Source organism: Mustela nigripes, chromosome 2 (genome assembly GCF_022355385.1).
Source record: "Mustela nigripes isolate SB6536 chromosome 2, MUSNIG.SB6536, whole genome shotgun sequence".
In the NCBI taxonomy this organism is placed as follows: domain Eukaryota; kingdom Metazoa; phylum Chordata; class Mammalia; order Carnivora; family Mustelidae; genus Mustela; species Mustela nigripes.
Window position 1 is genome coordinate 80,375,048 of NC_081558.1, and position 16,081 is coordinate 80,391,128.

The window sequence follows — 16,081 nt, forward strand, 5'->3', positions numbered from 1 at the left end:
AGAAAGTTGGCACGCTTGAGTGGTGCAGTTGGTTAAGCGTCGACTCTTGGTCGTGATCTCAGGGTCATGACCTTGAGCCCATATTGGGTTTTGGGCTGTGCGATCAGCATAGAGTCTGCTTAAGATTCTCTCTCCCTCTCCTTCTGCCCTTATATTAGGAAACATGTGGTTTTTCCTTGCCCAAAGGTCCTCTCAAACTTTGACTTAAGAAAGAAATTTACTATGTTCTGCTTATTTATGATATCATGTAAGAATTTATAAAGCAATATTCAGTACCTGCATTTGGTAGAACCACTAATCCTTTTTAATCAAGAGGGAAGAAAATAATTTCAATCACTTCCCTTTCTGGATATGTCTTTAATCACTGCATCCCATAATTACCACTGAAAGGTGGTCAAAAGGTACAAAAGACCAGTTTTGAGGTGAGTAGTTTCTAGGGATGCAATATATAGCATGATGACTATAGTTAACACTGTATATACATATAAAAGTATATATGACACACACACATATATCTTTATATATACAGAAATATACATACAGGTGTCCTTTTTTAATATCTATATAAAGTTGTTAAGAGAATAAATACTAAGAGTTCTCAACACAATGAATTTTTTTCCCATTTTTTTTCTCTTTGTATTGCAACTACATGAAATGGAGACTAACTAACCTCATAATGGTAATCATTTTACAATATGTGTTAATGAAATCATTGTGCTGTATACCTTACGTTTATACAGTGATATATATGAACTATAGCTCAAAAAAACTGGGAGAAAGAGTCACTGCCACTGTTCACTGGTTGATGAACACCAGAACTTTCCTCACAGTGCTGGCTTTGAACCATCCTACCTGCCTCCATCTTATTGTCTACACACCTGAACACTTCTCTTCTGGCGTGTTGTTTGGACTTGAGAGCCATCCCAGTTCTATACACAGCCCTCGCTGACATCTCCGTTGCTCATCATTGATACCTGGTGCTAGTCCCGGGCACCTGGCATCCCCCATCCCAGCTGGCTGGGTCCTTGGCACTCTAAATCCTCACTCATCCAGAAAAGGGAATTGGACACCTAGAGACTGGTCCCCCTATGCACGATAATTTAGGAAACAGCAAAAAGTTGCCAGGAATTGCCACTTTTAGTCAGTGTCCTTTCACACAATCATACATTTTAAGATTATATAAAAAGAGACAAATAATGTGTTTGAAAAGTTACCCAAAGGTGATAGAGCTTTCCTACTAAAACAATCCTATCGTTTTGTTGGACGGATTTGGAAAGAGAAGGAAAAGAGTATAGGTCATCATGAAAACTTTATTTCGTGCAGCAAGTGTTCACATTAGCTTTAATTCCATTTCTGTAAGAAAACAAAACAAGACTAGTCTAATAGTCTTGTGTGTGGGGGTTAGTTTCTAAATACTCCCCAACAAATCCAGTGTTGGAGATACTAAGCAAGCTTACTAGACTTTGCGTCTACTATTGCCACCTATTCCAGACCTCGCTCGATTTCTGCCAGAGTTGTCTAGAAAGTGAAATTTTGGTGGTTATACTTTCTCTTTAAAAATAAAGCAAATCTGCAATAGCAAAAATGTCCTCTTTAAACTCATGGGAGCCGTTACAATCAAGTGAGTCCAAACTGCTGTGTATATTCTCTCTTCCTAGATCCTCCATTGGTCTGTCTCTTTATCTCCAATTCTCCGTCACGATTCACCTCAAATGTCTCCCTGTGAAATCTCTCACTTTCCTCTCTTGACTTGCTCCTATATGATGCCATGTAACACTATTTCTCACACTGATTTATCATTATCCTTCTGTTTCAGTCTTTGACTTCCCTTACAGAGCCCTTATTCCTTTTGTGACTTCCGAACCTGGGGGTTCACAAAACGTGTGGAGGGAATGCGCGACACTGAGGAGCATAGAAAAGCCAGACCAAGCAGATGATTTTAAATACTAAGACATGATATGGCCCAACCAGAACCCATGACAAAAATTGTTCAGTCTTCTATTAAAAACATTAACATTAGTCTGTGGACATTTGGACCACACACAGCCCTGGTGTGGGAAAGCGAATTTGACAGGGTTTCAATAATATTCTTTTGCTCCAGCTGGCTGAAGGAATGCTAAGTCAATGCCTGTGTCTACAAAACCAATATGTTATTATTTGGTGTGTCTTTTATCAACTTCTGAGTAACTTGCTATAGGTAGAGTGATAGAGTTGAGACAGGGATTTCTTTGAGAGAGACTGGCTGGCTACCCAGGCAAGCTGTCTCTTGAGAGCTTGGGGTTGCTCTGTGCTAGATCTGGCTCTTTGCCTTGCATGACCTTGATATTTTATTCAGAACAGAAAGGATCATATACCCGAACCCACAAGACTGATACATATTCATCAAGATCCTGATCTATTAACTTACAATAAAAAACATAACTGGCAAGCAGAGGTATTCTGAACACAGAACACAGAGATAGTGTGTTCTTATCACTTTAGGAAAACATGTTTGGGAAACTAATGTTTAAATCACAAGTTGTACAGTGGATCCAAATGAAGAGAAAGGGGGTAGGGGTCATTGAGCTGTGATCCTGATGCTCCATGCATTTCTCTCTAGTCCCTAAGCTGCCGGGCAGACTGGATATTTGTGTTTAGGGGCCCTGGATAGGGGACCCACTAAAAAGTCCTTGTATTTTGACTCCTTACTTATAAAACCAATGTAGTCTGTTCCTACTATCGACAGGATTTCCTCAGACAGGCAAAATAAAACTGTGTGGTCTCAAATTTTCCTATTAGTAGTATAATTCAGTAAGATTTCTGTCACCCCGCACTTCCTGGACACCTTGATTGAGCTTTCAAATCCCCGCAGCCCTACATTTTCTTGAATTAATTTCTACATTTAGCTAATCTCATCCATTATGTATTAACTCTTATTAATGCCATTCTTAGAAAATGGTCATATTATTTAGAGGTTTTGGGGGGGCTCCGGGCTTTGGTTCTAATGTCAATAACACAGTTTTGGGGTCCTTGGTCCATTGCCACACTCTGTCAATACAGTGCTTTTACAGACTACCCATCTCCATGCATTAGTGTGTCATCAAATCAAATTAGTTCTGGCCGGTGGCTTAAGAAACAAACAGAACAGAAAGTATTAGAATGCATGGCACAGAATTAGGTAACTCTTGTTTTATATGTGTTCTGTGGACTAGGTTATATGTGTTCTGTGTGCTTTCTTGGCTCTGTGCTGGGGTTAAAAAATTTTATAAACAACCCCCCTCCCTAGAACTCAGAGCTTCATTCTCTGCCTGAGAGAGCAAGGTGCTCTTTGTGCATGAAGGTGGTTGCAAAGTTATTCAAATAAAGCCTTTGCCACAAAGAGCCCTGTTATTGAGGGGGACAGTGGAAACTGTGTCCAAAGCTTGCAGAAACATCCATCTCGAGGACTGTGTGACAGGACTAGTAGTTGAAATAGATGCAGATCACGTAAAAACAAAGGAATGATGAGAAGTCACCTGGGAGAAACGGCAGTAGAACTTTTGGATCCTGGGCAGTGTGTCTTTGTGGTTCCAGGTTCTCTTTTGCTCTGGAGTCAGGGGTCCCTGACTGTCAGAGAAGAGCTGAACAGGATTTCCTTGCTTTCATGTTTCACAGGGTCACCATGACACCTGCTCAGACTAAGCCAGTCTGAACTAATGAAGAGATTTTCATACGAAACCTGAATTTTCTTAGGAAATTGCTTTCCTCAATAGAATAAGGCAGCACACATCTGGATCCTTGAGGACGTTTTGCAAGCTCTTTGAGGCACAAAGACATTTTGATTCCTTTTCTTTGAGTCCAGTTGAGTTCCTACAGTGTGTGTGTGTGTGTGCAGGTGGTGCTGAGTATTTGAAAATGTCAGACTGTATTAGTCATCTATCCATCCGTCCATTTCCATTCAGCCATTTGTTCATTCATATGTGTGTCTATCTGTTCATCCATCAACCCCTTTTTGAGCACTTATATACTCTCTGCAAGCTCTTTGCCCTTTTGTGTATTTTTGGTGTTGGGAAATCTTAAGTTGCAAGGAGATTTGAAAGTTCTTTGACATAGTTCTCATCAGATAAATGCATCTTCTCTGTTGATCTGCTGGCAGGTTTCTGCCAGCATTGGAATGCACCTCTCTGACTGAGAAAGTTTTCTTGTGTTGAACTAAAACCTATTCTTATGTAGCTCCCTTCAGAAACCTCCCGTCTGAGCCCCACACAGTACCCGGAAGTACCGGAATGAGCTGCTCTCTGCCTACTTGCACATCTCAGTTCTGAGCTAATTCCTCAGTTGGCTGGTTTCTGAGCTAATCTTAATCTAGCCTGATGACACATTAAGATTTGCACTCCTATCAGAGAATGGGATCAAGAGCCAGGTCTCGTGTCTGATAGGTCAAAGGGGTGTCCCCATTCCAAGCTATACTGTTTAGGCTCCCACTTTGGTGCCTAGCTCTTGTGGCTTTGTTTTACTCTGGTTTGGGGTGGTCACTCTAACGGTACCTCTAGGATTGACATCCCACTCTGAATTTTAACTGGGATCTTGACAACCTTTCAGTCTTCTCTGTTTATCCCCAGCCATTGGATGAATGAGATTCAATCCAAATGGTCCTCCACCTGAAACTATGATGCCTATCTCTGCCACTGCACATAGAACCCTTGGGAGCTGACACCATCTGAAATTGAGCCTAAGCTAATCATGCACCTTGGAACGTTCTAATTTGATTATTTCCTCAAGGAAACAACACCAGATGAATCCCACAGCTCTGGCACTCTGTTCTTTATTTCTCTATCTAGTCTTATCTTTGAAGTTCCAGTCTGCCTCTCAATGAGTGTCTCCAAGTTATGCATATTGGTTCTAATTCTAGCCCATGTGGCCAAGCATAGGATAGCTCTACATATATTTGAGGATGTTACTGATTCAATTTTTCTCTTGCCATATAACAAACTATCCCAGCACTCAGTGACTCAACAGAATGATAAGTTTTTTGCTAGTGGTTTTGCAATTTGGCAAAACTCAGTGGGGGAAAGATCATTTTGCCCCATGAAGCATCAGCTGGGTTAGCTTCGTGAGGTGAAGATCTACTTCTAAGTGGCTCACTTACATGCACTGGCAGGGAGGGAACTTGGTTGGGGCTCTTGGCTTGGTGTCTCAATTAAGCTACATGAAGCTGCTTGAGATTTCTTACTACATGGTGACTGGGTTCTAAGATAGAGGAAATGGAAGCTGCCAGTCTTCTTTAAGACTGGGCCTGGAAGTGGCATGTTATCACTTTCCCTTGATTCTCTTTGTCAACATGGTCACAGAGCAGCCCAGATTCAAATGTTGGGAAAGATAACTCTACTTCTTGATGGAAAGAATTGACAAAGATTTTGCAGCCATCACCTTGCTCTACCCCCTGCTGCTACCCCTTCATCCTGTCTTCTCTAGGTTAAAAAGCCCTTATTGCTTTCTCACTACTGCAGTGTTTTAGTGTAAGTCTACTGTGGAGAATAAAACAAGATTTTCACCTCCCTTCTATTAAAGTTTCTATCTTTCTTAATGCAACCCAAAGTCATGTTAACTTCCATAAGAGTTACATTTCATCGTTGACTGACACTCAACTTGCTATTGATTAGCCCCCTAAGGCTTCTTCTTCTAATCTCCTATTGGTATGGCATGGTACTTCTGTCTTGTACTTGGAAAGCTAGATTTTAGACTCAATTCAGTTATTTAATAGCTCTTCTTATGAAGTTTCACCTTGTCAGATATAAACTATTGCTCTTGCCTATTAAGATAATCTAGATGCTTATCTTTTGTTTAACATGGTAATGTTCAGTCAACATGAAGTTGATGGCTGTGCCCTTATTGTTCAGGCAAATAATTGATAAAAATATTTTACAGACCAAATATTGACCACGTGATCTGACCACTGGAAATTTTCTAGGATAACACAGGAATCATCACTCAATTCTTTAATTGTCCTTGCACCTGTCCCATGAAATTTTACTTGATCTCATGGTATATCAGGAAAAAAATCTCTTCAACTCTCCTGCTGAAGAACAAGCACTTTGCATCTACTCCATCTCTCAGATACTGCAACCTAGTAGCCCTGCCAAAGAAGCAAAATCTGCCAGACAAATATGACATTTTCTTAATGAAAATATACTATATCCTGATCAGCCCTACACCTCTTCCAGTGTCTCTTTGACTTAAAGAAACCTTTTTACTTTTTGGTTATTCACTTCAAATATTAGTTTGATGGAGGTATAGTTCATGTAAAATAGATTACACCTGCTTGAAGTGTACAATTTGATGAATTTTAACAGAATTATGTATAATCCCTTGAAACCATCACCAGAACTAACTGAGACACAGAACATTTCCACCACCGTCCAGGGTCTCCTCATGCCCCTTTGCAGTCCCACCTCCCCCCATCCCCAGGCCTCAGACAGCCTGATCTTTCTGTCACGATAGGTTACTTACACCTTCTAGAATTTCATATAAATAGAAGTATATAGTATGTACTTTTTGGTGTTTGACTTCTTTTACTCAATGTAAAGCTTTTATGATTCATCCACACTGTTGTTTTCTCAGTAGCATGTTCCTTTTTAGTGCTGAATGATACTCTGTTGTAGGTATATAACACATTTTGTTTATCCACTTCCCTGTTGGTGGACATTTGTTTCTAGTTTTGGCTATTGTGAATGAAGCTGTTTTGAATATTCATGTATGAATCTTGGTGTAGACATGTGTTTTCATTTCTGTTTGGTACCTGGATTACTTCTCCCCACCGCATTTTGTTCTTCTGTTTTGTTTTGTTTTCCTTTTCACCAGACTCTCCCTGGCTAGAATTAAGGTCACCATTCTCCAGTTTTTGAAACCTAACTTATGCCTTATTTTGGAAATCACAGCAAAAGTCATCTTCCCCCAACATTCTGGTGTAAGTTGTTGGTCCTCAAAGCTCTCCATTTATGAGTTCTTTCAATTTTTTGAACATAATTTATCTGCTTAGAGAACTTATTCTTCTTTAGCCAGCAACTTTTGGGGTAAATATTACTGAATTGTTAAAATGTGTGCCAGACTAAGCACTGACTATACATTATCTAATTTCCTGTTCACAATAGTTATATTAAAAAGGTACTATATTAATTTTATCTTTTTAATAGGTGGATAAGCAGAAGCATAGAGAGGTGAAGTAACCTGCGTAAATTCTGATTGATGGGGAGCTAAGTTTGTAAGCTGTGTATTTCTCTTGTGCTGGAGTCCAAACCATTCCACAACATAAGAGAGATAGTGATGATTATGATAGAAGAACTGGGCATACGATGTGATGAGTGTTTATAAGAAAGAAAGGTTACTCTGGGTGAGCTAAAGTGGGCCTTGAAAACTAGGATAAATATGGGTGGTGAGGTGGAGACCAAATGATATAAAATTCAGATGGACAGGTGGCATAAGCAAAGGCCCTGTGTCAGAAGTGGGAGCATCATTAATTTTCCTTAGTGCAGAGATCTGTGGACTGATGGGAGGCCAGAAAAAAAGCGGCTATGAGATTAGGTACAATGACAGCCAGACTGTGGTCAGACCTCTGGTTTTTGAATGGTGGGCTAGGAAGGTGACCATGGCCATAAATTGTGATGTATGGTGAGAGATGCTTTTGTAGACTGTGCTGAAGTATTAATATGATGGCTTTAAATGGATCAAAGGAGATGACAGCAAAATTAGGAAAGCCACCTAGGAATCTACTGCACTTAAAAACACAAAACAAAACAAAAATGAAGGCTTGAATCAGAATGGTGGCAGGGGCAAGGCTTGTATTGGAAGGGTCAAGTAAACTCTGCTTAGTATTAGAAATTCAAATAATTTTTACATAATTTACTCTACTGGCCTCATCTTGGAGTTACTCCACAGTAATATAAACTAGTTTTAAGCACTTAATTGCATTTATATCAATTGATATTTTTCTGATTTTTCAAATTTACAAGCAGATTTGCAGATTTCTCAAGTTATGTCATTTGCATTAGAAGGAATTAAGATGTGAATAAGTCGAAATTATCTACTTTGTTAAATATGCTGTTTCTTATCTTTTTTTTTCTTTTTAAAGATTTTGTTCATTCATTTGATGGAGAGAGAGAGAAAGAAAGAGAGCATGGAGCATGCGTGGGGTGGGAAGAGGAGAGGGAGAGGGAGAAGAAGGATCCACACAGAGCAGGGATATCCACATGGGGCTCGATTCCAGGACCCCAGGATCATGACCTGAGCCTAAGGCAGATGCCTAACCAACCAACTGAATCACCCAGGCACCCCACTGTTTCTTATCCTTAATTGGGTAATATGAGCTTCATAACTCTTTTGGGCGACATCTCTTTTTGATTATATTTAAATGACCTCATCACATTTTACAGCTACATAAATATTTAATAAAGGTGCTTGATTTAATAAAATTTAAATATAAAATTAAAAGCTTACAGAATACCACATATATTTTATTTATTGAGGTATATTTCGTACATGTCTTTTAAAAAAATTCGTTAATTTCAGGGATAGAATTTAGTGATTCATCAGTTGCATATAACACTCAGTGCTCATTATATCAAGTGCCCTCTTTAATGCCCATCACCCACTTACTCCATTCCCTCACCCACCTCCCCATCAGCAACACTCAGCTTATTCGTTATAGTTGAGTCTCTTATGGTTTGCCTCCCTCTCTGTTTTTATCTTTTTAAACTTTCCTTCCCTTCCTCATGTTTATCTGTTTTTTCCTTAAATTCCACATACAAGTGAAATCATATAATAATTGACTTTCTCTGACTTATTTTGCTTAGCATAATACCCTCCAGTTCCATCCATGTCATTGCAAATGACAAAATTACATTTTTTTTTTTTTGATGGCTGAGTAGTATTTCATTGCCAAGGAGGAAACAGTTTCCCTTTTGAGCAAGAAATCTGATGCAGGACTCTATCGCTTCGTCCAGACAGTCCTGCACCATTCCCTATCCCACAACCACTGTTCTGATTTATCACCATATATTGGTTTGACTGTCCTAGAATTGCACATAAGTGGAATCATGCATTATGTTCTGTTTTGTATTTAGCCACTTTCACTTAACATAGGGTTTTAGGGATTCATCCATGATTGCTGCAGAGATCTGTGGTTCCTTCCTTTTTATTGTTGAGCAGTGTTCCAGTGTACAAATATACCACCATTTCTTTAGCCATCTGTCTGTTGGTTTGGGTTCTTTCCAGTTTGGGGCCATTATGAATAGAGCTTCTATAAATATTTTTGTGCAGGTCTTTTGTGGACATGTGGTTCCATTTCTTAGACAAATATCTCAGGATGCAATGGCTGTATCATATGGTAGGTGTATGTCTAAACTTTGAAGAAACTGCTAAAATGGTTTCCAAAGTATTTATATATATATATTTTTAAAGATTTTATTTATTTATTTATTTGACAGATGGAGATCACAAGTAGGCAGAGAAACAGGCAGAGAGAGAGGAGGAAGCAGGCTCCCTCCTGAGCAGAGAGCCCGATGCGGGACTCGATCCCAGGACCTTAGGATCATGACCTGAGCCGAAGGCAGAGGCTTTAACCCACTGAGCCACCCAGACGCTCCAAAGTATTTATATTTTTAAAATGTATTTTAGGATTTTATGGCTCTGGACTTCTTGTTTGTATAAAGCTGACCACAAGACTTGATTAAGAATGCAGTATTCACCTTAGGCTTACAATGACATTTCTGTGACAATGACGGCTTTGTGATTATAGATGGCTAGCTTAGCCATCAACACCATTTTTCCCATAATTATGCTATAAATTAGGGGTGACCCTTGAGCCTTTTCTAGTAAGTGCTTCAGTATCTGGAAGGTTAACATGAAATTCTCTAAGGTGTTCTTAAGTGGTACCTGAAGGAAAAACATGCTGTAATGTCACATAAGTTAATAATTTTAAGGAGCCTATAGGCCTGGCAGTGAAATTAAATACTTCACAATAATTCAAAAATGGCTTACAGAAACTTAAAAATGTGAATCATTTAGTGGGGCTGAAATTATGCTCCTGACATATATGTGTGTGACACCCGAGAGCACTTACCTGGGAATTTATTACCAGCTTCTGAGCAAACAAAGCCTGACCTACATTTGACTAAAGTCAGCTGTCTTTGGTTAATCCTATGGGCTTCTTTTTATTAATGTCACAATTGCTAATGTGGTATAACATTGTCATTACTGAATAGCACCACGGGATGAGCTGCAGCTGTTATTTCTCTTTCCGAACCTACTGAGTCATTAAATCTGAGTTTGGGGGAATACAAGTGGTAAGGATTATTCAAATTCTGATTGAGAAATAGGACTACTGGGAAATTGTAGGTACATAAAGTAAAACTTTGAATCAATCAAGGTTCTTTTTTTTTTTTAAATAAGCTTGAACATTCATATTTTTTCCTTAGGTTTAATTCTAAATCGAATGTCAAAAAAAATAGTGGGTAAATGTAAGAAAGTAAAAGGGCAATAATATTTATATGCAAAGTCTTTTTTTGCTGATGGGAAAGTGGTTTGATGTTATTGAGAAAATATTAGGAAGATCATTTTCTACAAAAAACCAAAATATTTTGTCTTAAGAATCCTGATGTTAATTTAAGAATATGCTTTTGTTCTAATGAGACAGAATAATTGATTTCTCTTTAATAGCTAAGGGAATTTTTGTTGTATTGCTCTTGGTACTCCTTGCAAAAATTTCTATCTTCTTTAAGAACTCTTACTTTGCTTTTGGTCATGATTAGTACTTTGTAAAGGTTATGATCCTGCAGTTCCTAAACTGAACCTAGGAAATTTTTCAGTTTTTAAGGAGAGTATAGCAATATTCAGTATTTCTTGGATACCCCATAAACCACTAGCTCAATAGTTTTCAGTTTCTTCAATAAGATTGTACTAAATTCCTCTCAGTGGTGTCATATGTTTGCTAAGCTGGGTTTTCGACAGTTGCTGTGATAAATAACAATTACTACATGAAAAGCAAAGTGGAATGGGGGATGAGGGTGGTAGGGTCCAATCGGATTTCAAAGTTTGAGAAGTTTTGCAATGCCCAATAGATGCGCATATCCAATTAGTAAGTACTTGTGGTTATTTAAAAATGAAATAAAAACATACTTTCAGTTTATGAGTATCATTTTTTCCCAAATAGCTACTAAGTTGTTAAGACCAAAACCAAACAACAAACAAACAGAAAAACAAAATACCTTACCAAGTAGGGACCTAACTACTTACTAAATAAAACAGTTGGTTATCTCATGTGGTCTGGGGACACAGAAAAAAAAAAAAAATCATAGAGTCACTAAGGATTCCTCCAAAGTGGGAAATTTTGGGAACCCCTGGTATAATCTGATGATCATTTAAAGAATTTATGACTTTTTGTGTTTATTCAAGACCTGTTTATATTTATTTTGGCCTGTCATGTGTTTTTGATGTTATTTAAAACTGTTGGGGGCAATGGAGGTTCAGAGATTGACGTTTCTGAAGCTCATTTCTTCTGGATGGTATTTTGGAAGTTGGACATCTGCAATGACTTCACTGACTCCAGGAAAAACTTTAAGTTGAAAAAGTTTGTGTTTTGCATCCCACCCACAGGCACAGAAGTCCTGGATAGCTGGACGGCCGGTTCCCATGGCATTACAGAGAGTGTGGTTCCCGGGCCAGAGCTCATTAGAAAAGCAGAATCTCAGGCCCCACCCCAGACTTGCTGAATCTGAACCTGCATTATAGTGAGATCTCTGGGTGATTCATAGGCACAGTGAAGTTTGAGAAGCATCGCTCTACCATTTCTATCCCATGCTACCGCAGCCTTCTCAGACGGAATCCCCCATTCCCTTTGAATATGTCTTTAAAACCTAGTTTCTCTGTGCATGATTTGTTTGGGGCTTTACTATCCACTAGTTAAAGCTTTCTACTGAATTAATCCTTGATAATAGTTGAAATGTGCTATCATTTCCCAGAGAAGACTGACAAATTGTCACACTGGATTGTTATTTTTATCTTAAAAATGTCTTCAACGTTTCTCAGTGCTGCCAAATGCCCTTACTTTCTCATCGTCTTAGCTATAGGTTTGAGGGCTAGGCTCTCTCTATGCCCCAAAATGGGTTTCCCTGGTGTAGAGCACACAGAAGGCGTAGATTTAGGGCAGTGAGATGGAAAAATGCAATGTTAAAAGTGAGAAAGGGCCTTTCCACCCTACCCAGAGAGAGATCCAATGGCATTGTTCTGGGTTCCCATCATAACTTTCACCTTGTGCAGAGCCCTTGATGTCCTTCAAATGAAGATGTTCTCACATTCCTTGCAGCAGGAACCTACCTTGACTTCCAAATTTGACGGTACATCTACAAAAGCAACGGTGATGGCCTCCGCATCTCACATCTGCATAGAACCTGGGAGACGCTTATGATAATGATAGCTCAGACTCCTGAAAACCCTGCTGATGTCAGCGTCTTATTCTCCAAGAATACTGGCTGCTTCCTCCCTGGCACCTTCACCAACCGGGTCCAGGCAGTTTTGGGAGAGCCACGACTTCTGGGGGTTACTAATCCCAGGGCGTACCACCAGCTGCCCCCGCAGGCATCTTATATTAACCTGCTTGCCACTGTGTATTAACCTGTGTAACACAGATGCTCCTCTGTACCACGCAGACATTTCCAGCCCAGGCAGCAAGAAGGGAGGTCCGTGATGAGGTCGGCGGTGGTGGGCGCTTGCCCCAAAGTTCTGCGCATGTGCAGCCCCAGCCCCCAGACCACTCGGTCTACTCCTAAGAGGCTGCGCATGATCTCCTGTTCCAGAGATCATGAAGACGTGGGAAGGGAAGAGCAGGCTGCTATTGGAAAGGTCATAACGAAGGAGGAATTTCAGGGTGAGTGGACTGCTCCAGCTCCCAAATGTACGGACTCTCCCCCTGGGGTCCTAGGCGGCTGTGAACTCGCCGGTGCCCTGGGTGCCTCTCCCTGGGTACCCCCCTGAGGACTGGTCCGCAGCTCCTTGCTTCTCAGGTCCCTGCGTGGGTGAGGACAACCACCCAGTGTTCTTAAGGTGTCCTTTCACAGACTTAAACAGAAAAGGGAAATAAAGTTGACGGAAAATAAACAGTTTCTTTAAAAAAAAAAAAAAAAAAAAAGAAAGAAAGGTGGGAAAAGGCCACTTTACAGCGGTAGAAACTAAGACCCCGTGAGGAGTGATTGTTGTGCCCTGCAGCCAGTAAGAGCAGGGCTGGGAACGGACCTGGGCTTGCCCGAGTCCAAGTCTGCTTTCCAGTCAAAGTGATGATAGCAAACATCAATTGAAATCTTATTATATTCCGAGCATTGATCTATGATCAGCACATATGCTGTCATTGTTCCAAGTATGCATGTTATCTTTTTTATTTATGCCACGTATGAGGTAGATACTATTACTTTTCTCCTTTTGCAGCTGAGGAGACTGAGAGCTAGAGGACATTATAACTTGGGCTAAGCGTCTTTTATTTATTGAGAATCAGATCCACCTTACCAGTTTGTTTGTTTGTTTGTTTGTTTTTTTAAGATTATTTATTTATTCATTATTTGACAGACAGAGATCACAAATAGGCAGAGTCAGGCGGGGCGGGGAGTGGGGGGAGCAGGGTCCCTGCTGAGCAGAGAGCCTAGTGGATGTGGGGTTCGATCCCAGGACCCTGAGATCATGACCTGAGCCGAAGGCAGAGGCTTAACCCTCTGAGCCACCCAGGCGCTCTCCACCTTACCAGTTTCTTGTCTCTCTCGGCTCCAGATTGTTTTTTCAGCATTTGCTGTGTGATAATGCGCTGGACTTTTTTTGAGCGTTTCTTCTTCTCAGTGGGGTGATGTTGAGCTTTGTCAGTAGAGGGAGCTGGAGGGGCAGGAGGAAGGGGCTGTCTTTCTCCTGGCTGTTGTGTTTGCTTTCCCCTGCTCCAGCTGCCCACAGACAGTGAGATCAGGTGTTGTTCTGCCCCAGCTGTTCCAACACCTGAGTGGGCAGTCCCTTAGCAACTTAGCAGCCTGAGCCCGCTCACCCCCTTGTTCTGGCCCTCCTGATAGGAGCACTGCAGGCTCCAGCCCTTGTGCCTCCAGTGGCATCCCAGCTCCTTCTGTGTGCACCCCAACTAACCCCTGCTAGCTTGTGCCTTGGAGGTTTGCTTCCTGTGGCTCTCCTGGTGTGGACACTGTGTGCTCCAGGCCTTGCACCTGCAGTGGTGCCAGACTCCCTCTGCACGCCTACTCACCAGCCACAGCTCGCCTGTACCTGGGGCAGGGGGGTTGTTGCAGCTTGCCTGGCAGCTCAGGCCCAGCCCTGATGCAGGCAACCCAGTGAACTTCTTTACCCATCCCGTGGGCAGCAACCATGTCTTTGATGGGGCGGCACCTCAGCCTTGGGGAGGGAGCCAAATTTGTCTTTTATTTTTTGTTTGTCGTTCTCTGGATTCACCCTTCATCCAAGATATCCTTTAGAGTTCTCTTTATACCTTTATAGTTATTCTCCTATCTGAGTTTAATAATCCTTTATATTAAACTTTTTTTTAATTATTATGTGGTTTGTTTCTGGATCTCTTATTTGATACAATCTGGTACAGACGGTACAGTCTGATATAATCATCTCCCCTCTCCTACCCAGAATAATCTCTTCAGTTGTCTGCTTTGCTTTGTTTATGTTTGATTTTTTACAAAGGTATTTTTCTATGATACCAGTAAGTCACTTATTCTATCTCTTTGAGCTCAGGGAGTGGACAAGGCAATCTCTCATAACTGATTGACTCCATAACCCATTCATTCATAAAACTTTTACTGAATGCATATTTTATGCAAAGTGTTTGAGTTCACAAGGTGGTTTAAGGCCCTTTCTTCACCTAGATGAACTCACAGTCCTGTAGAGGAGGTATAAATTTAAACAGGGTGGGTTAGAATACAATGTGGTAACTATTACAGTTGAACTGTGAATACCACTTTCTGGGAACACAATGACAGAATGACTCATTCAGTCTGGGGGAGTTAGTGCAGTCCCATCAGAACTGGATCTGGAGGAGTTTTCCCAGCTCCAAAGGATATGAAGTTGTATTTATATAGATCACTATATGTTTATATCTGGGATCATATACTTAATTAGAGACTAAGTTTCTAGACTTTCTTTATTAGAGAGAGAGAATGTTAATATGCTGGTAAAAGTGACACAGAAAGAGAGATGGTAAAGTATTGCTGTGTTGGACCAGACATACTCCTATCTTTGTCATCAACTTACTGGGGGACCCTGGACACATAGGAAACTGTGGAACTATGCTTCTACCACTATAATTTGAGACATTTAGATTATATATCCTGGGTGTCTCTTCTAACTCTAAATGGTATATAATGCATTTAAATAGCAGGTGCTGGTATTATGAAACCAAAACAAAACCTTAATGAGAAGCAGTCTGAATTGGATTTTTAAAAAACAAGTAAAGTAACATTTGCTTAAATAATAGAAGACATCGTGGAGGAGATATCAGAAAGAGTTGTTTTTAATGTGGACGAGTTAGTGTTATCTATTATTAAATAATTTGCCTCTAAGAAATATTTATAATCATGAAGTGCTTGCTCTGTAATGGATAGTTTATATTTTCTGAGCAAATAATAAAGTCAACCTTGCTGACAGACCTCACATTTTGACACATCTTTAATTACACTTGTGGCTATAGATAGATGTTCCTAGGGATCAAATGGTAAAGGAACAAATCATCAGATCTCCCATTGTGGAAATTTTTCAGAGGCTAGGGAGAGAAGCTGAGAAATAGATTCTTCAATGAATATCATGAGTTAGGAAGAAAATATCCACAGTGTTTATACATTAATTTATCAGTATGGTGTTGTTAAAAGTCTCAGAGAGTATTAGTATTTGAAATTATTTTAAGATACTTAACACTGGAGGTGGCAAATGGGATTTTTAACACATTCTACTTGTACTGTCTGTAATAGCTTAATATTATGACTGGGGAAATGGGCTTTGAAGTGAGTTTACCTTGGTTTAAATTCTAGTTCTAGCACTTAGCATCGTGATAGCTTTTTTTTTTTAATAAAAGATTTTATTTATTTAT